Below are 24595 nucleotides of genomic sequence, written 5' to 3' on the forward strand. Positions count from 1 at the left end.
AGAGGGGATCTGGGAGAAGTGAGTAAGGTCATGAGAGGCATGGATAGTGCGAATGCAAACAACTTTTTCCCCAGGGATGGGGAACCAATGAATAGAGGGAATCAGTTTAAGATTAGAGGGAATGAATAAAAGTGCAACTTTTTTACTCAAAGGGTGGAATGTGCTGCCAATGGAAATGTTTGAGATGGTACAGTCACATCATTTGAAAGGCATTTGGATAAATACATGAAAAGGAAAGGTTGAGAAGGAGATTGGCCAAGTGCAGGGAAACGGGGTTAGCGTAGATAGAGTTTTTGGTTGGCATGGACCAGTTTGGGCTGAAGGGCCTGTCTCTGTGCTATGGGACTCTATCAATCTCTGATTCTAAGACCCTACCAAAGGGAGCAATGACTGAATGTCCAGAGTAAATGTGGGATCATTTTCAGGTAACTCACAATCCATTGACTCGAAGCACTGAATTTTAAAATAATCCTGATGAAGGTGGAATGTTTCTGGAGAAATTTGCAAATGAAATAACAACAGGTTACTCTCTAATTCTTGGATTGATTGATGAAGTAATTTTTTTCGAAACCTTGTTTTCATTTTCGTGAATCACTGATGTTGTTTTGATTGAAGAAACTATTTTCAAATTTGATGCTATACACCAAAAACAATTAAAATTACGCAAACATTGACAAAATCTAAATTGATTCTATGCATAGAGTGTCAGAGTAATAACTTTTATCAAACAGACATTTTTGTTGGGGTGACTTAAAGATATTTCACTGGAGATAACGAAGAGAGAGCAATAACTGGGGTAAGTGATAACTGTGACTCCACCTACATTGCAGTATGGACCAACTGAACGATTTCAAACATGGTTAAGTATTATCTCATCATGACAAAAAAAGATCAGTACACCCAACCCTTTCAAATCTGATGTTTTCACATTTTCCAATTTTATTAAAGAGTAGTAACATTCTGGGTAATATTTAGAGACCTGAGCAAAACAAGACCAGTTTCTCAATGTTATTAAATCACGTGTGGGGTATACATTACTGACACATGGTGAAAGTCGAAAGATCATTCTGATATTTTATTTTGATTGAGCCAAGTCGCCCTGTAAAGATTCCAATGAGCTCAGTCTGAGACCCATTGACTGATTCATCTCGAACACCGTTATGTAGCGCCACCTCCCGCCTGCGGAGCAACATTACAGGCAGGAAGGTCCACGGGTTCCAGCAGATCACAGCTCACTCTACCCAGTCAGTCGCTCTCCACAATTGAGCTTCTCTTTGTTTCTCCTCCCCCGCCTCCTTCTTTCCCCCAGCCCTACACAGCTCCTGCTGATCTTTCAGTTCCTAGTTCCGATACAGGGTTTATTCCCGGAATGTTAACCTGGTTTCTCTCTCCACCTGTGACTGAGACCGACCCCCATCAGTTTACAGCTGGCAGGAGGCAGGGGGACGGGGTGAAATTATGGGATGGATCTGTCAGTGCCCTTTAATCCCGCAGATTGTCAGCGGGGCGGAGTTTTTCCCGCCGCCATTCAATCCCGGATGGAAGATGGGAAAGATCCTCTCAGTGAAAGTGTGGGTGAAAGTGTGGAGATGGGACATGGTGTCCGCATTGTAAAATGATACCTGTCCCCCCTCATAGTCCAGGAAAACCCCGATCTTCCGGGGATTCACACTCGGGGACAGTGGAATGTCAGAAGAGGGGGAGGTGGCGGCAAAATATCCACATCCAGGTAGCAGCCCCACAATCCAGAATCCAGTCTCCGGGATCAGTTTGATCCCCCCGTTTCCTCTTCACAGACTCTCGAGCCACTCCCAGAAGCCACTCCATCTTAGCCCTCCACCTCCACCTCCCAGTAATGTCTCCCTGATGTGAATCCCTGTGATGAGCAGGACACAGAGCCAGGGATCAGATCTCTCCGGGGAGTCAGGGAGCAGATGGTGTTTGTTCCCGAGTCTCACACTGGTCCGGTCCTCAGTCAGTTTGAGCCGGGGATGTGCTGTGTTCGGGTCCAGAGTCAGAGAGGCTGGAGCTGGGGGAGAGATCAAATAACACCGTCAGTGAGAGGGAGGGAGAGAGGAGCCAGGGAGAGTGAGGCCAATGAATGAGAGGAAAGAGTGAATGGGGAGTGAGCAGGTGGCCACAGAAGGAGTGGGAGAGCTGAGGGTGGATGGTAGGGAGAGTCGGGTCAAAGACGGGAGTGAGCAGAAGTGGGGGGGTCAGTGAAAGCAGGTGAGAGTCGGGCGGGAGATCAGGAGGGAGTGTTGGCTAGAGGTAGGGAGTGGAGAATGAGATCCATGGGAAAGTGATGGGGAGGGAAGGTGAGGAGAGTGGAGCCTGTGTGGAGGTGGAAGGGGAATGCAGTGAGGGGTAGGGACAAGGAATCTGAGGAGATGGTTATCGGATGAATAAAGAGATGGGTTGTGTGTGAGGTCATGAGTGTGGAGGAGGGGAGAGGCAGGGGGTAAGGTAAAAAGAGAGGGAAATTGGCAGCAACTGGGATGGGGTGGGGATGAAAATGAGGAGGATGACTCAGAGGAGGAGAATCAGGGAGACAGGAGGCGAGAAAGTGAAAGGGAGATGAATGGGAGAAGCTGAGAGCATACGGGTGTGAGTGGTGTCATGATGCTGCTCCTTTAACAAGGTTAGTTTGTCCCTGTCTTTTACAGAGGGGCCATAACTGCATCACTTCCCATGTGTCTGGTTTGTATGTGTTCTAGGGCCGATTTGATTCTAGTTAACAGATACTGCCGCAGGCTTTCAAGTTCTCCCATTTCAACTTTACTGTGGTTTTGGCTTGGTTTGGTTTAGCAAGTAGTCAGGCTTTTGAGGCTGCTGGTCAAAGAAACAGCTCCATGCTGATCCTCTCTGTGACATCCCTCCTGTAAGAATCTGGGTTTGAATTTTCCTCTTTTTGCTGAGGCTTTTTTTTATGGGGATGTTGCAAATACTTGGAACAACATCATTAAGTTGCGAATGAGTCAATTGGTTTTTAAATAGCTATATTATTCTGAAATTGTTTAGTTCTGTCCATGTGTAAATAAATACTGCTTTGTTTCAAACTGAGTGGTTGAGCCAGCTGCATCTCTCCTGGAATATCCACTGTATCCCTGCTGAAAACAATTAGAAATGTTAGGGTCTGGGCCACCGTCTTGCAATGTTTTGAGTGAGTCTGGTCTAGCCCATAGCAGGAGAATGAAGAGTCTGTGGGGGGGGGGGGGGGAGCGGGGTGTTGGGATGTGAGTGTCAGGGGTTAAGAATGAGGTTGAGGAGTAATTGGAGAGGAGGCTGGAAGAGAAATGAGGGCTAGTGTAAGTGAGATGGGAGAGGGAGGATGCGTGGATGTGAGGGTAAGACGGTCAGGAGAGTGATGTGTTTGGTATTGATGTAGGATGAGTGTAAAGGGCGAGGAGAGACAGGAGCAAGGGGGAGTGCAATTGAAGTGGGAGCATGGAGGGAGACTGGGGGTGGTGAGGGGTGTGGTGTGGGGGAGTGTGAGGAAGAGGAGTAAATGAAGGAGAAGTGTAGGAGAGGTAGGCATTGTTGAAAGGAATTGCTTTGCTGGAGGGAGTGATTGAGGTTGAAGAGGGAGAGGAGATACATGCGGGAGGCAAGGGTGAGGAGATAGGACAACTTTGGGGTGATGGATGGGAGTTTGTGGGGTGAGAGAATGGGGATTGTGTGAGGCCTGAGTGATGTGATGGGAAAGGGAGTCTTCACAAGGAGGAATTTTAAAAACAAGGAGCATTACTTAAACAGAGAAAACCTGCAGAATTATGAGGTGCAGAGTGATCTGGGTGTTCTGATGCATGAGTCAGAAAACGTTAGCGTGCAGGAACAGTGAGTAATTTGGCCATGTTGGTCATCAAGAGACGATCAACTTGTTAGCTAGGGTACTTGGGAAATAAATAGTGATGCCTTGAAAAGAGTTCATATTACAGAAAGAGGATGTGCTGTGGAGGTCTTCAAATATGTAAAGTGAGATAAATCCCTGGGACCCGATCAGGTGTTTCCCAGGAACTAGAGAAGCTAGGGAAGAGATTGCTGGTCCTCTTACTGACATATTTGTATTATCTACAGCTACAAGTGAGGTGTCAGAGCTGGGGGTTCGCTAATTTGCTGCCATTATTTAAGAAAGGCTGTAAGGAAAAGCAAGGAAACTACAGACCAGTGAGCTTTACATCAGTGGTAGGTCAGTTATTGGAGAGGGCGGGACAGGATTTACATGCAATTGGAAAGGCAAGGATTTATTAGGAATAGTCAATAAAGCTTTGTAAGTGGGAGATCACATCTTGATTGAGTTTTTTGAAGAGGTAACAAAGATGATTAATGAAGGTAGAACGATAGATGTTGTTGAGGTGAACTAGAAAAAAACTTTTAACAAGGTTCCACATGATAAACTGGTTATAGAAGTTAGATCATATGGGTTCCAGGGAGGATTGCCAATTCAGTAAAAGAAAGTTGGCTTGAAGATAGGATACAGAGCGTTAGGGCAGAGGGTTGCTTTTCAGACTGGAGGCCGTTGACCAACGGTGTGCCACAAGGATTGGTGCTGGGTCCCACTGCTTTTAGTCATGTATATAAATCATTTGGGTGCAAGAACAGGAAGCATAGTTAATAAGTTGGCAGTTGACACAAAAATGACACCTAGTGAACTGTAAAGAAGATTATCTCAGACTGCAACAGGATCAGAGGGGCCAATGGACCAAGGAGTTGCAGATGGAGTATAATTTAGATAAATGTTGCATTTGGTTGGTTGAACCAGGCCAGGTCTAACACAGTTGATGGTGTGGCCCTGGGAAGTGTTACTGAGTGGGAGGCCTGGGGGTGCAGGTACATGATTCCTTAGGGTGGAGTTGCAGGTGGACAGGGTGATGAAGAGGGTTTAAGCTCACTTGCTTTCAAAAGTTGATTGTGGGCAGATATTCACAGTTGAAGGGATGGCTGGAAAATGGGAAGCCTTCAAAAATGAGATAACAAGTGTCCAGAGACAAGTTATGAAGGTGTAGAGGTGTACTGTACCTTTAAGAGAGTTGAAAAGCTTGCAAGGACTAACAAAGCACAGAGATTCCTGAACGCAGTAGCAATGTAACACTTGGTCAATACAAACAGCAGCATCTGGCTTGTCATGAAACAAAAAACCAAATTCAAATTTGGCCAATCAGTTTAAATTATGCCTCAAGATACCAAATCCAAGATCATTTGAATTTAGTTGTGTGGTATAAAACTGGACATTTTGAACAGTTAGAAGGAGAACTGCCAAACCAGCAACAAGTACAGACTAATCTACCAATTGTGTACTTTCAATTAAACCTGTTGAACTATAACCTGGTGTTGTGGGATTTTTAACTTTGTACACCCCAGTCCAACACTGGCATCTGCAAATCATGTATATTATCTACAGTGTGGAAACAGGCCCTTTGGCCCAACAAGTCCACACCAACCCTCCGAAGAGTAACCCACCCAGACCCATTTCCATCTGACTAATGCAACTAACACTATGGGGCAATTTATCATGGCCAATTCATCTAACCTGCACATCTTTGGACAGTGGGAGGAAACCAGAGCACCTGCAGGAAACAGAGACACAGGGAGAATGTGCAAACTCCACACAGACAGTCACCCCAGGCTGGAATTGAACCTGGGACTCTGGTGCTATGAGGGAACAGTGCTAACCACTGAGCCACCCACTGCTAGCAGAACAAATCACTGAAAGGTACCTGTCTATAAGTTTGTGCAGCAGAACATCAAAAGTGACCTTGAGAAAATCTGCAGAGAAAAATCTACTAAGGAGAATTGATAAATGTGAGAGGTAATTTCGGTTCAAACTTTAAGATGTGCCTGGACCACAGGCTGATCTATAATAAAAGACAAAACTTTTGCTTCTTTTCTAAAACATTTTGTATACTCAAAAGTAGAATAGTTTAAATTGTGCATAATGCTGACAATTTGTGAGCAGAGTAAAAACAAACAGGTCCTTGATTGATGAAACCATTAACACAGGCAGGGAAGGATGAGTCCTTGACTGATAAGACTGCAGGATAGGGAAACGACTCGAGAGACATCTGCTACAGATTGATACAGAGACATCTGCTACAGATTGATAAGACCGCTAGCACAGACAGAGAAGAATAAGTCTTTGACTGATAAGACTACAGGGTGAGAAAAACAACAACTCTGGAGACATTGGAGACATTTGTTGCAGACTTTGTGATAAGGGTGCAAATTGGAGAATAATGACGGTTTAAGAATGTGAACCTCATGGCTCGTTAGAGCCAGGAAGGGGAGGGTCTGGAGACATTTGTTGCAGACTTTGTGATAAGGGTGCAAATTGGAGAATAATGATGGTTTAAGAATGTGAACCTCATGGCTCGTTAGAGCCAAGGAGGGGAGGGACTTGTGCTGTATATAATGAGAAACTTTGTAAGCCTCGGGGCGCCTTTTTCTCAGAAGGGTGCCCAACTCTGCAGACTTGCTAATAAAACTTTGTTTTCCTGAATTTGTCTAGAGCGATTATTAAGAAGGGATTTTCGTTTCTAACAATAAAGCTGACTGGTTTTTGAAGCGTGATTTAAAACAAAAATGTATCGGGATTTTCTTATCATACTAGTATACTAGGAAGGTTAAAAAATAATTTTAAGAGTTTGGGAAAAAATCTGCCACCCTGCCTACCCATAGTATGCCCACATAGAACACAGGATATCAAACCTGTCCAAAACATTACATAAACACCCAGAATGCCTCAGCATTGACCAAACAGGCTGACAGGAAAATCCAGAAATTACCATAGTCACTCGCAGACAAGGAAATACGCTTCCCAAGACGCACTCAGAATAAGCTTCCTGGGCTCAGTTAACCCAGTTGTCCCCAAGCCCCGAGGGCAGTTTCATAACCCAGCAATGCCAAAGCCACACAGAGGAGGGGTCAAGAGAGGCGCCAGAAAACCTTGCTTACAGCACAGGAACAATGGAAACACCTTATTGTTTCAAAAAAAAATCTCACCTACGTGCAAAGAGAGCTGAAATCTCCTGATCCCATCCAGACCTCATTGATGCTGCAATTACACTGTATCGACAATCAGGACATTCTTGCGATAAGTTTTTTTCAATTTTCACCATTGCAAATGGGTTACTTAATTTCCAAATACAATGTATCTTTCCCCATTTTAATTAACCTCATTGTACAAGATTCCTACAAAACCTGGCTTGATTCTCAGCTCGAGGAAAAGAGTTTTTGGCTACCCGGACAGACTGTCTGTGTCGTTTCAACTCAGTCAATTTCTATTCCAGTGCTGTGGCTTGTAAAAAAAGAGCTTGTCAATTTCACCCGATCTGGCTTGTGCGATTCTGCTTTACTGGGCTAATTTCTCTGACAAAGAGAAAGGAGTTGTTAATTGCTGTTGGTTTTAATATTCTCTGTTGGATTTAAAGAATACTATTGTTATTTCTTACCTTAAGTAGTGACCTCTGGGATAGTTGGTAAAAACGACTGCAGATGTTGGAAACCAGATTCTGGATTAATGCTGCTGGAAAAGCACAGCAGTTCAGGCAACATCCCAGGAGCAGGAAAATCGACATTTAGGGCAAAAGCCCTTCATCGTGGAATACGTGGTATTCTTGATGAAGGGTTTTTGCCCGAAACGTCGATTTTACTGCTCCTCGTATGCTGCCTGAACTGCTGAGCTTTTCCAGCAGCACTAATCCACCTCCGGGATAGTTGTTTGCCTCTCGAATTTTAACAGATTACAGCACGGGCTGAATCTTTTCTGTGTAGCTGGTTTAAGTTAGCAGAGAGATTTACCCTGTGTTGTCACAGACAGTACAGCCATCTTAGTGTGAAAGGGGAGGTTGGTAGTTGTAGGGAATGATGGATGACTGGAGAAATTCAATCTTTGGTTCAGAAAAAGAAAGAAGCATATGTCAGGAAAAGACAGCTGCAATTGTGTGAATCATTGTATAAAGACAGTTGGAGTATACTTAAAAGAAAATCAGGAGGGTAAAAGCGGGGCATGAGATAGCTTTGGCAAATCGGGTTAAGGAGAATGCAAAGGGATTCAATAAATACAGAAGGGCAAAAGGGTAACTTTGGAGAAAATAGGGCACCTCAAAATCAGCAAGTCTCTGTGTAGAACAGAAGGAGGTGGGTGCATTATAAGATGAGTACTGTGCATCAGTGTCTACTGTGGAGAAGGACATGGAAGGTATAGAATGTTGTGAAGTCGATGGTAACATTTTGAAAAATGTCCATATTACAGAAGAGGGGGTGCCTGAACACTTAAAATGCATAACGGTGGATAAAACCCCAGGACCTGATCAGGTGTAACCTCGAACTCTGTGGGAAGCTAGGGAAGTGATTGCTGGGCATCTTGCTGAGGTATTTGTATCATCAATAGTCAAAGGTGATGTGCCAGAAGACTGAAAGTTGGCTAACATGGTGCCACTATTTAAGAAAGGTGGTAAAGAAAACCAGGGAATGATAGACCAGTGAGCCTGACATTGGTGGTGAGCGTGTTGTTGGAGAGAGTCCTGAGGGATTGGACTTACATGTGTTTGGAAAGGCAAGGACTGATTAGATGTTGTCAACATGGCTTTTTTTAAATGGGAAATCATGTCTCACTGACTTGTTTGAGATTTTTGAAGGAATAATGAAGAGGATTGTTGAGGGCAGAGCAGTGGATGTGATCAATATGGACTTCAGTAAGGTGTTTGACAAGATTCCTCATGGTAGACTAGTTGGCAAAATTGGATCTCATGGAACAGAGTGAGAATTAGCCATTTGGATACAGAACTGGCTTGAAGGTAGAAGACAGAGGATGGTGGTGGAGGTTTACTTTGGAGGCCTGTAGTGGCACACCAGTAGTGTGCCACAAGGATTGGTGCTGGATCCACTGCTTTTTGTTTTGGATGATTTGGATGTGAACATAGAAAGTATATTTAGTCAGTTTGCAGATTACATCAAAATTGGAGGTGTTGTGGACAGCGAAGAAGTTTACCTCAGAGTAAAATGGGATCTTGATCAGATGGGCCAATGGGCTGAGGAGTGGCAAATGAAGTTAAATTTAGATAAATGTGAGGAGATGCATTTTGGAAAAGCAAATCTGAGCAGGACATATACACCTAATGGTAAGGTCTGGGGAGTGTTGGTGAACAAAGAGACCTTGGAGTGCAGGCTCATTGTTCCTTGAAAGTCGAGTCTCAGGTAGATAGGATAGTGAAGAAGGCGTTTGAAATGCTATCATTTATTGATCAGAGCACTGAGTTTAGGAGTTGGGAGGTAATGCCGTGGCAATAGAAGACATTGGTTAGGTCACTTTCAGAATATTGTGTGCAATTCTGGTCTCCTTCTGATCAGAAGGATGTTATGAAACTTGAAAGGATTCAGAAAAGATTCACAAGGATGTTGCCAGAACTGGAAGATTTGAGCCACAGGGAGAGGTTGAATAGGTTTACTGTGGAATGCCGGAGACTGAATGATGACCTTATAGAGGTTTATAAACTCATGGATAGGGTAAATAGACAAGATATTTTCCCTGGGGTTGGGGACTCCAGAACAGATGGCATTGGTTTAGGGTGAGATGTCTACATTAGATTAGATTTTTTTAGATTAGATTAGATTACTTACAGTGTGGAAACAGGCCCTTCGGCCCAACAAGTCCACACCGACCCGCTGAAGCGCAACCCACCCATTCCCCTACATTAACCCCTTTACCTAACACTACGGGCAATTTATCATGGCCGATCCACCTGGCCTGCACATCTTTGGACTGTGGGAGGAAACCAGAGCACCCGGAGGAAACCCATGCAGACACGGGGAGAATGTGCAAACTCCACACAGTCAGTTACCCGAGTCAGGAATTGAACCCAGGTGTAAGTACAGGCGATGCGTGAGGCGCTAGATGAATATTTCACTTCAGTGATTTATTGTGGAGAAGGAAAGGGGCAACTTTATCACACAGAGGGTGGTGCGTGTATGGAGTGAGCTGCCAGACAAAGTGGTGGAGACTGGTACAATTACAACATTTAAAAGGCACCCGGGTGTGTAAATGAATAGGATGTGTTTCGAGGGATGCGGGCCAAGTGCTGGCAAATGGGACTTGATTAGTTTAAGATATTTGGTCAGCTTGGACAAATTAGGCTGAAGGGTCTGTTACATGCTGTACATCTCTATGATTCTCTCTGAGGATGTGGCCTTAATGGAGTGGAAAATGAGATGCTGTTCTTTCAGTTTATGCTGAGCCTTGAGCTGGAAGAACAGTATCTCATTTCCCAATGGGGGACCTTGCAGCCTTCAGGACTCAGTATTGAAGTACTGAATATACTTCAATACTCAGGACTTGAAGTATTGAAGTCCTTCATCGAATATGTGGATAGGAACTGATCCAGGGGATAAAAGACCGAATCAAGGTAGGACGTGATGACTTCTGTGGGGCGGGAGCAGGCCAAAACAATGAGTTTTGTTGTGAATTTTGGGAAGGAAGTAGAAGTGAGTTGTGTGGGCTTGGCGGGCTGTCAGCTTGGAGGCAGTGCTCTCAAATCCAACCCTGACTTTGTTATGAAGCCTGCTGATCAGGGTGGGACTGTTGTAGCCTGGCAGACTGGCCTCTACATTGTAGAGGCTGAGCACGAGCTCTCAGATGCCTTCTCCTATCTCCCCCAGACCATGAATCCACAATGAAACATCAAACCATTGTGTCAACCATGGTCACTGATCTCATTTCATCTGGTGATCTCTCCTCCCACCCACCCCCCACCCCCACTCCTACTGCTTCCCAGCTGATAGGCCCCCAGCCTGACACAGCTCACTTCTACCCCCTTCCAAACATGCTCAAACAGGAATGCCCTGGCAGACACATTGATTCTTGCCAGCTCCTGTCGCACAGAACTCATCAGTTCCCACCATGACTCGCTGGTCCTGTCCTGGCCCACTTATGATCACAATTTCTTGTACACTTTTTTGTAAGTTCCAAAATTTCCAATATGAAGACTCCAGCCACCTCCTCTTTCCCATGGATGTGCAATCCCTTTACACCTCCATCCCCCATTGTTCTCAGGGCTCTCTGCTTCTTCCTAGAACAAAGGTCTGAACCAACCCCACTCCCCCGCCACCCCTTGGCTGATCTCATCCTCACCCTCAAAAACTTCTCTTTTAACTCCACTCATTTTCTTCACGTCAGCGGGGTGACCATGGATACCAGCATGGGCCTTAGTTATGCCTGTCTCTTCGTGGGGTAGTTGGAATATTCCTTGTTCCGTCCTATTCCAGCCTCCACCCATAACCTTTTCTCTGGTATATTGATGATAATATTAAGGCTGTCTCATGCTCTCATCTGGAATTGGAAAGGTTTATCAATGATGCTTCCAACTTCCACCCCACTTTCTCCTTAACCTGGTCCAGCTCTGACTCCTCCATTCCTTTCCATGACATCCTATTTCCATTTCTGGGAATAGACTGGCCACCAATATCCATTATAAACCCACTGACTCCCACAGATAACTGGATTGTCCATCCTCACACCCTGCTTCCTGTAAATACTCCATTCCATTCTCCCCAGGACCTGATCAGGTGTATCCTAGAACTCTGTGGGAAGCTAGAGAAGTGATTATTGGGCCTCTTGCTGAGATATTTGTATCATTGATAGTCACAGGTGAGGTGCTCAAAGACTGGAAGTTGGCTAATGTGGTGCCACTGTTTAAGAAGGGTGGTAAGGACAAGCCAGGGAACTAGAGACCAGTGATCCTGATATTAGTGGTGGGCAAGTTGTCGGAGGGCGCCCTGAGGGACAGGATGTACATGTATTTGGAAAGGTAAGGACGGATCAGGAATAGTTAACATGGTTTTGTTAACATGGGAAATCATGTCTCACAAACTTGATTGAGTTTTTTGAAGAAGTAACAAAGAGGATTGATGACAACAGAGCGGTAGATGTAATCTATATGGACTTCAAAGGTAGAAGGCAGAGGGTGGTGGTGGAGGGTTGTTTTTCAGACTGGAGGCCTGTGACCAGTGGAGTGCCACAAGGATTGGTGCTAGGTCCTCTGCTTTTTGTCATTTTCATAAATGATTTAGATTCGAGCACAAGAGGTACAGTTAGTAAGTTTGCAGATTACACCAAAATTGGAGGTGTAGTGGACAGCAAAGAGGGTTACCTCAGATTACAACAGGATCTGGACCAGATGGGTCAATGGGCTGAGAAGAGGCAGATGGAGTTTAATTCAGATAAATGCGAGGTGCTGCATTTTGGGAAAGGAAATATTAGCAGGACTTATACACTTAATGGTAATGTCCTATGGAGTGCTGCCGAACAAAGAGACCATGGAGTGCAGGTTCATAGCTCCTTGAAAGTGGAGTTACAAGTAGATAGGATAGTGAAGAAGGCGTTTGATATGCTTTCCTTTATTGGTCAGAGTACTGAGTACAGGAGTTGGGAAGTCATGTTGCGGCTATATAAGACATTGGTTAGGCCACTGTTGGAATATTGCATGCAATTCTGGTCTCCTTCCTATTGGAAAGATCTTGTGAAACCTGAAAGTGTTCAAAAACAATTTACAAGGATGTTGCCAGGATTGGAGGATTTGAGCTATAGGGAGAAGCTGAACTGTTTTCCCCGGAGTGTTGGCGGCTGAGAGGCCACATTATAGAGGTTGACAAAATTATCAGGGGCATGGATAGGATAAATAGGCAAGTCTTTTCCCTGTGGTCGGGGAGTCCAGAACTCGAAGGCATAGATTTAGGGTGAGAGGGGAAAGATATAAAAGAGACCTAAGGGGCAACTTTTTCACACAGAGAGTGGCACATCTATGGAATGAGCTGCCAGAGGAAGTAGTGGATGCTGGTAAAATTGCAACATTTAAGAGGCATTTGGATGGGTATATGAATAGGAAGGGTTTGGAGGGATACGGGCCGATCCTGGCAGGTGGGACTACATTGGGTTGGGATATCTGGTCAGCATGGACTGAAGTGTCTGTTTCCATGCTGTACATCTCTATGACTCTATATAGAAAGTGGGGAAATAGATGGTGATGTCTTGAAAAATGACCATATTACAGAGAAGGAGGTGCTGGATGTCTTCAAATGGATAAAAGTGGATAAATCCCCAGGACCTTATCAGGTGTATCCAGGACCTCTGTGGGAGGCTACAGAAGTGATTGTTGGGCCCCTTGCTGAGATATTTGTATCATTGATAGTCACAAGTGAGGTGCTGGAAAACTAGAGGTTGGCTAACGTGGTGCCACTATTTAAGAAAGATGTTAAGGGAAAGTCAGAACAATAGACCAGTGTGTCTAGCACTGGTGGTGGGCAAGTTGTTGGAGGGAATCCTGAGGGACAAACTTCATATGTATTTGCAAAGGCAAGGACTAATTAGGAGGGATAGTAAGCATGACTTTGTGTGTGGGAAACTATGTCTCACGAACTTGATCGAGATTTTGAATAAGTAACAAAGAGATTTGATGAGGGCAGAGGAGTGGACATGGTCTATTTGGACTTCAATATATCGTTCGATGAGGTTCCCCATGGGACACTGGTGAGCAAGGTGAGATCTCATGGAATACAGGGACAACTAGCTAAATGGATGCAGAAGTGGCTCGGAGGTAGAAGACAGAGGGTGGTTGTGGAGGGTTGCTGTTCAGACTGGAGGCCTGAGTCCAGTGGTGTGCCACAATTGGTGCTGGGTCTACTACCTTTCATCATTTACATAAATGATTTGGATATGAACCTTGGAGATATGTTTACTAAATTTGCAGATGACACCAAAATTGGAGATGTAGTGGACAGTGAAGAAGATTACCTCAGAGTACAATGGGATCTTGATCAGATGGGCCAATGGGTTGAGAAGTGTCAAATGGACTTTAATTTACATAAATGTGAGGTGCTACATTTTGGAAAAGTAAATCTTAGCAAAACTTATACACTTAATGGTAAGGTCCTGAGGAGTGTTTTTCTGAACAAAGAGACCTTGTTGTGCATGTTCATAGTTCCTTGAAAGTAGAGTCACAGATAAATAAGATAGTGAAGAAGGTATTTGGGATACTTTCCTTTATTGAGCACTGAGTATCAGAGTTGGGAGGTCATATGGCAGCTGTACACTTTTGGAATATTGCATGCAGTTCTAGTCTCCTTCTTATCGGAAGGATGTTGTGAAACTTGAAAAGGTTCAGAAAAGCTTTACAAAGATGTTGCCAGGGTTGGAGAATTTGAGCTATGGGGAGAGGCTGAATAGGCTGGAACTGTTTTCCCTGGGGCATTGAGGCTAAGGGGTGACCTTACAGAGGTTTATAGAATCATGAGGTGTATGGATAGGATAATTAGACAAAGTATTTTCCCTAGCATGGGGGAGTCCAGAACTTGAGGGCATAGCTTTACGGTGAGAGGAGAAAGATATAGAATAGACCTAAGGGGCAACATTTTCACGCAGAGGGTGGCGCTTGTATGGAATGAGCTGCCAGAGGAAGTGGTGGAGGCTGGTACAATTACAGCATTGAAAATGCATCTGGGTGGGTATATGAATAGGAAGGGTATCGAGGGATATGGGCCAAATGCTGGTAAATGGGACCAGATTAGGTTAGGATAAATGGTCGGCATGGACGAGTTGGCCCAAAGGGTCTGTTTCTGTTCTGCACATCTCTCTGATTCTGTGATTTCCCCCTTTAAACCCTGACTGTCTCGGGTTAATCAGCAGCCATGCAGGGACAGGGAAACATTGGAAACAGTGACCGTGTGCCTCTCTCAGGTTCAGGGGCAAAGTCACAGTCACACAAACAGCCCAAATCAGGGCAGTGATCCCATCTAGCCTATGAACCCCAGGTTGTATTATTTACAGGCATCTTGATATAGTTTACAATATTGCAGAAGAGTTTTACAAAATCTAATACTGTTTCAAATCTGCAAGAAGCTTCTTATTATAAAAACACTGGGGCCCGATAAACAACGCTTTTCAGCAGCGACAATAACCAGGAAATAACCCCATAATAACCCGTCCCTGAGTTATTGAGCAAACTGTGCAGAGTTTCAGTAAAGAGCATGTCCAACCTTATCTTCCGACAAGCTTCCTCCTGAAAGAAATTAATCACAAACAGTGAGGATGGCAGTAACAGATTTCAGGAGGAGACAGACAGGCTGCTGAAATGAGGCGATGAAGGGTTTTTGCCCGAAACGTCGATTTTCCTGCACCTTGGATGCTGCCTGACCTGCTGTGCTTTTCCAGCACCACTCTAATCTTGACTCTGGTTTCCAGCATCTGCAGTCATTGTTTTTACCTTGCTGAAATGAGCAGACACAACACGGAAGTGTGCAGTGATACATTTTGGAACGAAGATCGAAGAGAGGGTAAAATAAACTGGAACTGACCATCAGTCCCGTTCACAAAGACAGTGACTCTCACACTCCCACTGTACCAGACTCACCCACACACTCTCCACATGGAACTGGATTACTATGGGAGTTCCAGGAGATCATTAAACTCGGGGAACACGGAGATAATAACAAAACAATTAAAAACATCACAACACATTCCCGGGAGAATTCCCGAGATTCTGTAGGCAGTGTGGCAGCGGTTACAAAAAACAGATTTTTTTACACTAAATTCAATATTATTTTTACAGTTGTCATCATGTCCGAAATCTGTCTGAAATAACTTGCAATCCGCTCGTCCGTTTGCTCCATCTGTTTCTGTAATTTTGAGAGTTCCTCCTCAATAGAATTTAAATTCTCCTGAATGTCTCGAAGGTTTTTCTCCATCGGTTCCACAACCCTCTCCTCTTCTTCCCTGAGATCTCTGAGTAAACGCTGCTCTTTCTCAGTGAGAATCTGGTGCATTTTAGTGAACTCGGATGTGATGTGGGTCTGCAGACTGCTCGCCTGTTCCTACCAAATGAAATGTGAAACCTCATTAATGTCCCACGATAAAGGGAACAAAACCAACCGAGATCCCAGAGAATCAGCACGGGGAGAGCTCACCCTCAATTCGGAAATCTTCCGTTTCTGGGTCAGTTCCGTTTGTAGAACTGACGATTTCCTCTCTGTGAGAGAATCTAAGGAAGAGTTCAGCTGATCCTGGAATTGAGAGTCACCAGCTCTCCGTTACATCCTGCTATCTCCCTCTCGATCATAATCTCAGCATGGAACATCAGGCCATTGTGTCAAGTCTGGTCACCAACCTCATTGCATCTGGTAATCACATCATCTCTCCTCCCTCCACTGGCTCCAAGTTGATAAACTCCCAGTCCCGCACAACCCGCTTTCACTTCCTTCCCAAAATCCACAAACAAGATTGCCTGTGCATATTCATTGTTTCTGCCTGCTCCTGCCCCACAGATCTCGTCTTTTCCTATTTTGAGTTTAACAAATTTAATTTAATTTGAATCCACATCGATTCTCTGAAAAACACCCCACCCATATCTACCCACTGACCTCTCCTTGTCATGTGCATTTCCCATGGCCAATCCATTTAATCTGTACATCTTTTGACTGTGGGAAGAAATTGAATCATCCAAAGGAAACCCACGCAGAGGCGGGAAGAATGTGCAAACTCCACACAGTCTCCTGAGGCTGGAATCGAACCCAGGTACCTGACGCTGTGAGGCAGCAGTGCTAACCAGTGCTAAGTTAGAAGCAAAATACTGACTTGGACACATCACTTACAATCTGCTGCATTCCAGTTTTGTTTTCATTATTCTGCTGAAAATTGCAATGGGATTCACTCTGAGGAGCAAATTACCTTACGCTGAACTCTCTCGAAGAAACCACCTGTCAGAGGATCATCTAGAACACAATTTTGAAAATTGTTCACCAATATCCAGTGAAAGTGTGAAAGCAAAGCAGAAATTGATGGAAAAGCTCAGCTGGTCTGGCAGCATCTGTGTGGAGCAGTGTTAAGGCAGGTAAAAAACAATGACTGCAGAAACCAGATTCTGGATTAGTGGTGCTGGAAGAGTTCAGGCAGCAGTTCAGGCAGCATCCAAAGAGCAGTAAAATCAACATTTTGGGCAAAAGCCCTTCATCAGGAATACAGGCATTCCTGAGGCGTTCTTCCTCCTGGCGTCTGGTGGTGAGGGAGCGGTGGTGAAGGAGGCCCAGGACCTCCATGTCCTTGGCAGAGTGGGAGGGGGAGTTGAAATGTTGGGCCACAGGCTGGTATGGTTGATTGGTGCAGGTGTCCCAGAGATGTGACACCTCCCTCCCCTTCCTGGACCTCTCCATCTCCATTAATGACAACCGACTTGATACCGACATTTTTTACAAACCCACCGGCTCCCACAGCTACCTGGATTACACCTCTTCCCACCCTACCTCCTGCAAAAATGACATCCCATTTTCCCAATTCCTCCTCCTCCGCCGTATCTGCTCACAGGAGAATCAGTTCCACCATAGAACACACCAGATGGCCTCCTTCTTTAGAGACCGCAATTTCCCTTCCCACGTGGTTAAAGATGCCCTCCAACGCATCTCGTCCACATCCTGCACCTCCGCCCTCAGACCCCACCCCTCCAACCGTAACAAGGACAGAACACCCCTGGTGCTCACCTTCCACCCTACCAACCTTTGCATAAACCAAATCATCTGCCGACATTTCCGCCACATCCAAACAGACCCCACCACCAGACCACCATATTTCCCTCCCCACCCCTTTCTGCCTTCCGCCGGTGGGTTTGTAAAAAATGTCGGTATCAAGTCGGTTGTCATTAATGGAGATGGAGAGGTCCAGGAAGGGGAGGGAGGTGTCACATCTCTGGGACACCTGCACCAATCAACCATACCAGCCTGTGGCCCAACATTTCAACTCCCCCTCCCACTCTGCCAAGGACATGGAGGTCCTGGGCCTCCTTCACCACCGCTCCCTCACCACCAGACGCAAGGAGGCAGAAAACTGGAAAAGGCATCATGCTGTAAAGTTGAGTGAAATAAGGGTTGAGGGGAAGGGTGAGAGCAGTAACAAATTAAAAATTCTATATATGAATGCACGAAGCATTAGACACAAGGTGGATGAGCTTGAGGCTCTTTTGGAAATTGGCAGATACGATATTGTGGGGATAACTGAGACGTGGCTTCATGGGGACAGGGCCTGGGAAATGAATATTCAAGGCTACATGTGTTATCGTAAGGATAGACTGACGGGCAGAGGGGGTGGGGTGGCCTTGTTGGTAAGGGAGGATATTCAGTCCCTTGCGCGGGCGGACCTAGAGTCAGGGGATGTAGAGTCAGTGTGGATAGAGCTTCGAAACACTAAGGGTAAAAAGACCCTCATGGGAGTCATCTACAGGCCCCCAAACAGTAGTCTGGATGTTGGAGGTAAGTTGAATCAGGAGCTGAAATTGGCTTGTCGCAAAGATGTTACTACAGTTGTTATGGGGGATTTTAACATGCAGGTAGACTGGGAGAATCAGGATGGTATCGGGCCTCAAGAAAGAGACTTTGTGGAGTGCCTCAGAGATGGATTTTTAGTGCAGCTGGTGCTGGAGCCGACCAGGGATAAGGCGATTCTGGATCTGGTATTGTGTAACGAACCAGAATTGGTCAGTGACCTCGAAGTGAAGGAACCATTGGGAAGTAGTGACCATAATACAATAAGCTTCAATCTGCAATTTGAGAGGGAGTGGGTACAATCTGAAGTGACAATATTTCAGTTGAATAAAGGGAAATATGGAGCTATGAGGGAGCAACTGGCCAAAGTTCAATGGTATAATACCTTAACAGGGAAGACCGTGGAGGAACAATGGCAGATATTTCTGTGTATAATGCAGAAGATGCAGGATCAGTTCATTCCTAAAAGGAAGAAAGATCCCAGGAGGAGACATGGGCGGCCGTGGCTGACAAGGGAAGTAAAGAAGCATATAAGGTTAAAAGAGAAAAAGTATAACTTAGCGAAGATAAGCGGGAAAACGGAGGACTGGGAAGCTTTTAAAGAACAACAGAGGATTAGTAAGAAGGAAATACGCAGAGAAAAAATGAGGTACGAAGGTAAACTGGCCAAGAATATAAAGGAGGATAGTAAAAGCTTTTTTAGGTATGTCCAAGGCAAAAAAATGGTTAGGACAAAAATTGGGCCCTTGAAGACAGAAGCAGGGGAATATATTACTGGGAACGAAGAAATGGCAGAGGAATTAAATGAGTACTTCAGATCTGTGTTCACTGGGGAAGACACAAGCAATCTCCCTGAGGTAACAGTGGCTGAAGGACCTGAACTTAAGGGAATTTCTATTTGCCAGGATTTGGTGTTGGAGAGACTGTTAGGTCTGAAGGTTGATAAGTCTCCGGGACCTGATGGCCTGCATCCCAGGGTACTGAAGGAGGTGGCTCGGGAAATCGTGGATGCGCTGGTGATTATTTTCCAGAGTTCAATAGAATCGGGGTCGGTTCCTGAGGATTGGAGGGCGGCTAATGTTGTGCCACTTTTTAAGAAGGGTGGGCGGGAGAAAGCAGGAAATTATAGACCAGTTAGTCTGACCTCAGTGGTGGGAAAGATGCTGGAGTCTATTATAAAGGATGAAATTACGGCACATCTGGATAATAGTAACAGGATAGGACAGAGTCAGCATGGATTTATGAAGGGGAAATCATGCTTGACTAATCTTCTTGAATTTTTTGAGGATGTAACTCGGAAGATGGACGAGGGAGATCCAGTGGATGTAGTGTACCTGGACTTTCAGAAAGCTTTTGATAAAGTCCCACACAAGAGGTTAGTGAGTAAAATTAGGGCGCACGGGATTGGGGGCAAAGTACTAGATTGGATAGAGAATTGGTTGGCTAATAGGAAACAAAGGGTAGTGATTAACGGCTCCATTTCGAAATGGCAGGCAGTGACCAGTGGGGTACCGCAGGGATCCGTGCTGGGACCGCAGCTTTTTACAATATATGTAAATGATATAGAAGATGGTATCAGCAATAACATTAGCAAATTTGCTGATGACACAAAGCTAGGTGGTAGGGTAAAATGTGATGAGGATGTTAGGGGATTACAGGGTGACCTGGACAAGTTAGGTGAGTGGGCAGATGCATGGCAGATGCAGTTTAATGTGGATAAATGTCTGGTTATCCACTTTGGTGGCAAGAACAGGAAGGCAGATTACTACCTCAATGGTATCAAATTAGGTAAAGGGGCTGTTCAGAGAGATCTGGGTGTTCTTGTCCACCAGTCAATGAAGGCAAGCATGCAGGTACAGCAGGTCGTGAAGAAGGCTAATAGCATGCTGGCCTTCATAACAAGAGGGATTGAGTATAGAAGCAAAGAGGTGCTTCTGCAGCTGTACAGGGCCCTGGTGAGACCACACCTGGAGTACTGTGTACAGTTCTGGTCTCCAAATTTGAGGAAAGACATTCTGGCTATTGAGGGAGTGCAGCGTAGGTTCACGAGGTCAATTCCTGGAATGGCAGGATTGCCTTACACGGAAAGACTGAAGCGACTGGGCTTGTATACCCTTGAGTTTAGAAGACTGAGAGGGGATCTGATTGAAACGTATAGGCTTATGAAAGGATTGGACACTCTGGCAGGAGGGAACATATTTCCGTTGATGGGGGAGTGCCGAACCAGAGGACACAACTTAAAAATACGGGGTAGACCATTTAGGACAGAGATGAGGAGAAACTACTTCACCCAGAGAGTGGTGGCTGTGTGGAATGCTCTGCCCCAGAGGGCAGTGGAGGCCCAGTCTCTGGATTCTTTTAAGAAAGAATTGGATAGAGCTCTTAAAGATAGTGGAGTCAAGGGGTACGGAGATAAGGCTGGAACAGGATACTAATTAGGAATGATCAGCCATGATCATATTGAATGGCGGTGCAGGCTCGAAGGGCAGAATGGCCTACTCCTGCATCTATTGTCTATTGTCTATTGTCTATTGTCTAAAGACCGTTCCCTCCGTGACTACCTGGTCAGGTCCACGCCCCCCTTCAACCCACTCTCCCATTCTGGCACCTTCCCCTGCCACCACAGGAACTGCAAAACCTGCACCCACACCTCCTCCCTCCAAGGCCCTAAAGGAGCCTTCCACATCCATCAAAGTTTTACCTGCACATCACTAATATCATTTATTGTATCTGTTGCTCCCGATGTGGTCTCCTCTATGTTAGGGAGACTGGATGCCTCCTAGCAGAGTGCTTTAGGGAACATCTCTGGGACACCCGCACCAATCAACCCCACCACCCTGTGGCCCAACATTTCAACTCTCCCTCCCACTCTGCCAAGGACATGGAGGTCCTGAGCCTCCTTCACCGCCACTCCCTCATCACCAGACACCAGGAGGAAGAACACCTCATCTTCCGCCTCGGAACACTTCAACCCCAGGGCATCAATGTGGACTTCAACAGTTTCCTCATTTCCCCTTCCCCCACCTCACCCTAGTTCCAAACTTCCAGTTCAGCACTGTACCCATGACTTGTCCTACCTGCCTATCTTCTTTTCCACTATCCTCCACCCTCCTCCCCTGACCTATCACCTTCATCCCCTCCCCCACTCACCTATTGTACTCTATGCTACTTTCTCCCCACCCCCACCCTCCTCTCACCTAACTCTCCACCTTCAGGCTCTCTGCCTGTATTCCTGATGAAGGGCTTTTGCCCGAAACGCGATTTTACTGCTCCTCGGCTGCTGCCTGAACTGCTGTACACTTCCAGCACCACTAATCCAGAGCAGTGTTAAGGTGTCAAGTCGAGTGACTCTTCCTCAGAACTCCAGCTGAAGTGTATTCAGATATCATTTCCTGTTTATGGAGATCACTGTTCACTCCTGCATTTCCTTAGCAAAAGTATATAACTTCAAAAGCAATTTTACAGACACTCATTGAAACCACAGCTGGCGTCCCAAGAACCTTTGTTGTCACTACCTGAGAAGGATGGACCTTCCTCATAACGAATGTAACAAAGATTCAACAGATGGTGGGGATTGTTCTCTGAGCTGTGTTTGAGGGGTCGAGACCTTTATTCCTCAGAGTATAAGAGAATGAAGGGTGACCTCATTGACACAACTTCATATGAACGATGCAAGGAGGATGTTTTCTTTGGACTGGAAATGTCATGCTTGGATATTTAGAAAATGGGAATATTCTGGACAATAATCTGGTTGCCCCACTAATCCACTGAAAACCTGAGGATGGATCCCAGCCTGGGTACAGTGATTTAAATTCAGTTAATTAAGCATATTTAAACAAAAAACTTGAATCAAAAATTCATTCTCAGTCTCAAACAAAAAGATGGTCTCAAAGCCCGTCTCATTCAACCCAAAAGGAAATCTGCTGTCCTTGACTTTTCTGATCTACATATTACATCACACCTTCACAAATGCGATTCATACTTGCCCAAGCAAGGTCTGTGAAATAGTTCTGGGAGGAGATTGCAGAGCCTTTGGCTTTGATCTTTATGTCATCATTGTCGACAGGTGTAGTTCCAGAAGACTGGAGGATAGCAAATGTTGTTCCCTTGTTTAAGAAGGGAAGTCAGGACAACCCTGGTAATTATAGGCCAGTGAGCCTTACTTTGGTTGTCGGTAAGGTTATAAGAAATAAGTTTATAATCATCTGGAAAGGAATAATTTGATAGGGATAGTCAACATGGTTTTGTGAAGGGTAGGTCTGCCTCACTAACCTTATTGAGTTCTTTGAGAAGGTGAGAAAACAGGTGGATGAAGGTAAAATGATTGATGTGGTGTGTATGAACTTCAGTAAGGTGTTTGATAAGGTTCCAATGGTAGGCTATTGCACAACATATGGAGTTCCATGATTGAAGGTGATTTAGCAGTTTGGATCAGAAACTGGCTAAATGAAAGAAGACAGAGCGTGGTGGTTGATGGGAAATGTTCATCCTGGAGCTCATTTACCAGTGGTGTGCCACAAGGATCTGTTTTGGGGCCTCTGCTGTTGGTCATTTTTATAAATGATTTGGATGTACGCGTAAAATGATGGTTTAGCAAATTTGCTGATGACACTATGGCAGGCAGAATTGTGAATAATGCTGAAGGATGTTGTGGGTTACATTGGGACATAGATAAAATGCAGAGCTAGGCTGAGAAGTGGCAAAAGGAGTTTAATGAGGAAAAGTGTGAGGTAGTTCATTTCTGAAGAAATAACAGGAATACAGAGTACTGGGCTGTTGGTAAAATTCTTGGTAGTGCAGATGAATAGAGAGATCTCAGTGTCCTATAAATTGCCACCCAGGTTGATAGGGTTGTTGAGAAGGCTTATGGTGTGTTGGCATTTATTGATAGGGAGATTGAGTTTCAGAGCCACAAGGTCATGCTTCAAATGTACAAGACACTGGTAAGGCTGCATCTGGAGTATTGAGTACAGTTCTGATCACCGCATTATAGGAAGGATGTGGAAGCTTTGGAAAGGGTTCAGTGGAGATTTACTAGGATGTTGCCTGGTATGGAAGTAAGGTCATACAAGGAAAGGCTGAGGGAACTGAGGATGTTTTCGATGGAGAGAAGAACTTTAATCAAGACGTATATGATAATCAGAGGGTTAGAAAGGATGGACAGTGAGAGCCTTTTTCCTTGGATGGTGAAGGTTAACATAAGGGGAAATAGCTTTAAATTGAGGGGTGATCGATTTAAGACAGATATCAGAGGTAGTTTCTTCACTCAGAATAGTAGGGGCATGGAATGGCCTGCCTGCAATAGTAGTAGATTTGCCAATGTTAAGGACATTTAAATGGGCATTGAACATACATATGGATAATGATGGAATGGGTTAGGTTAGATGGGCATCAGATTATTTTCACAGGTCGGCACAACAATGAGGGCCGAAGGGCCTGTACTGTGCTGTAACGTTCTACGTTCTATGCTCTATAAGTTACTGGAATATTGGTTGGGTGCTTTTAAATCCAAATGACATGATTTAACATTGCCACAGCAAATCAATTATATCAAAGACAGTTATCTCTTTGTATCTTGATGTTAATACACTTGCCAGAACCTGTTCTATGCTTCAGTCTTAAGAAGGAAATGAGGCACTGACAAACCTTTCAATACAATTTTCAAACCAAGGAATTAGATTTGAGTCTGCTTTTCATTAATACATTTACTTTTCTGTAATCTGTTTAGAATCAAGTTGATCTATCCAGCTTAGGAACTTGGAGTTTATTAACTTAAGAGTTGAATAAGAGGACAAATAGATTTAATGCATTTGAATTTCCAGAAGACTTTGATAAGGTACCATATAAAAGGTTATTGCACAAGATAGAAGCAAATCATATTGGGGTTAATGTTTTTGCTTGGATTGAGGAGTGGTTAACACATAAGACAGATAGTTGGGTTTACTCGATCTTTTTCAGATTAGAAAGATTAGACTAGTTAAATGTCACATTCCTTAAGCCTTAATTACTTAGTATCTTTATTAATAACTTGGAAGAGAAGGCAGAATGTCATGGGTCCACTTTTTCACTTTGATCGGAAGAACCAAAAGGCAGACTGCTTTCTAACAGGAAAGCAATTACAACAAAAGTGTAGCACAGCGATATTTGGGTGGTTCTTATGTATAAAACACATTAAAATGAGCATTCAACTGAAACAGTTAAATATAGTTAAGAAGACCAGTGATTGTTTTTATTGCTAGGGGTTTGTTACAACTGTACAGGATGTTGGTGATGGTGCACCTGGAGTGCCACGTATAGTTTT

At 44.7% G+C, this 24595-nt stretch overlaps 1 pseudogene; it reads right to left on the reverse strand.

The window, feature by feature from the left end:
* Nucleotides 1-24595, reverse strand: part of LOC140455112 (uncharacterized) — an 86809-nt pseudogene that overhangs the window by 22325 nt on the left and 39889 nt on the right.

The sequence above is a fragment of the Chiloscyllium punctatum genome, chromosome 30, assembly GCF_047496795.1.
Source record: "Chiloscyllium punctatum isolate Juve2018m chromosome 30, sChiPun1.3, whole genome shotgun sequence".
NCBI classification, from domain to species: domain Eukaryota; kingdom Metazoa; phylum Chordata; class Chondrichthyes; order Orectolobiformes; family Hemiscylliidae; genus Chiloscyllium; species Chiloscyllium punctatum.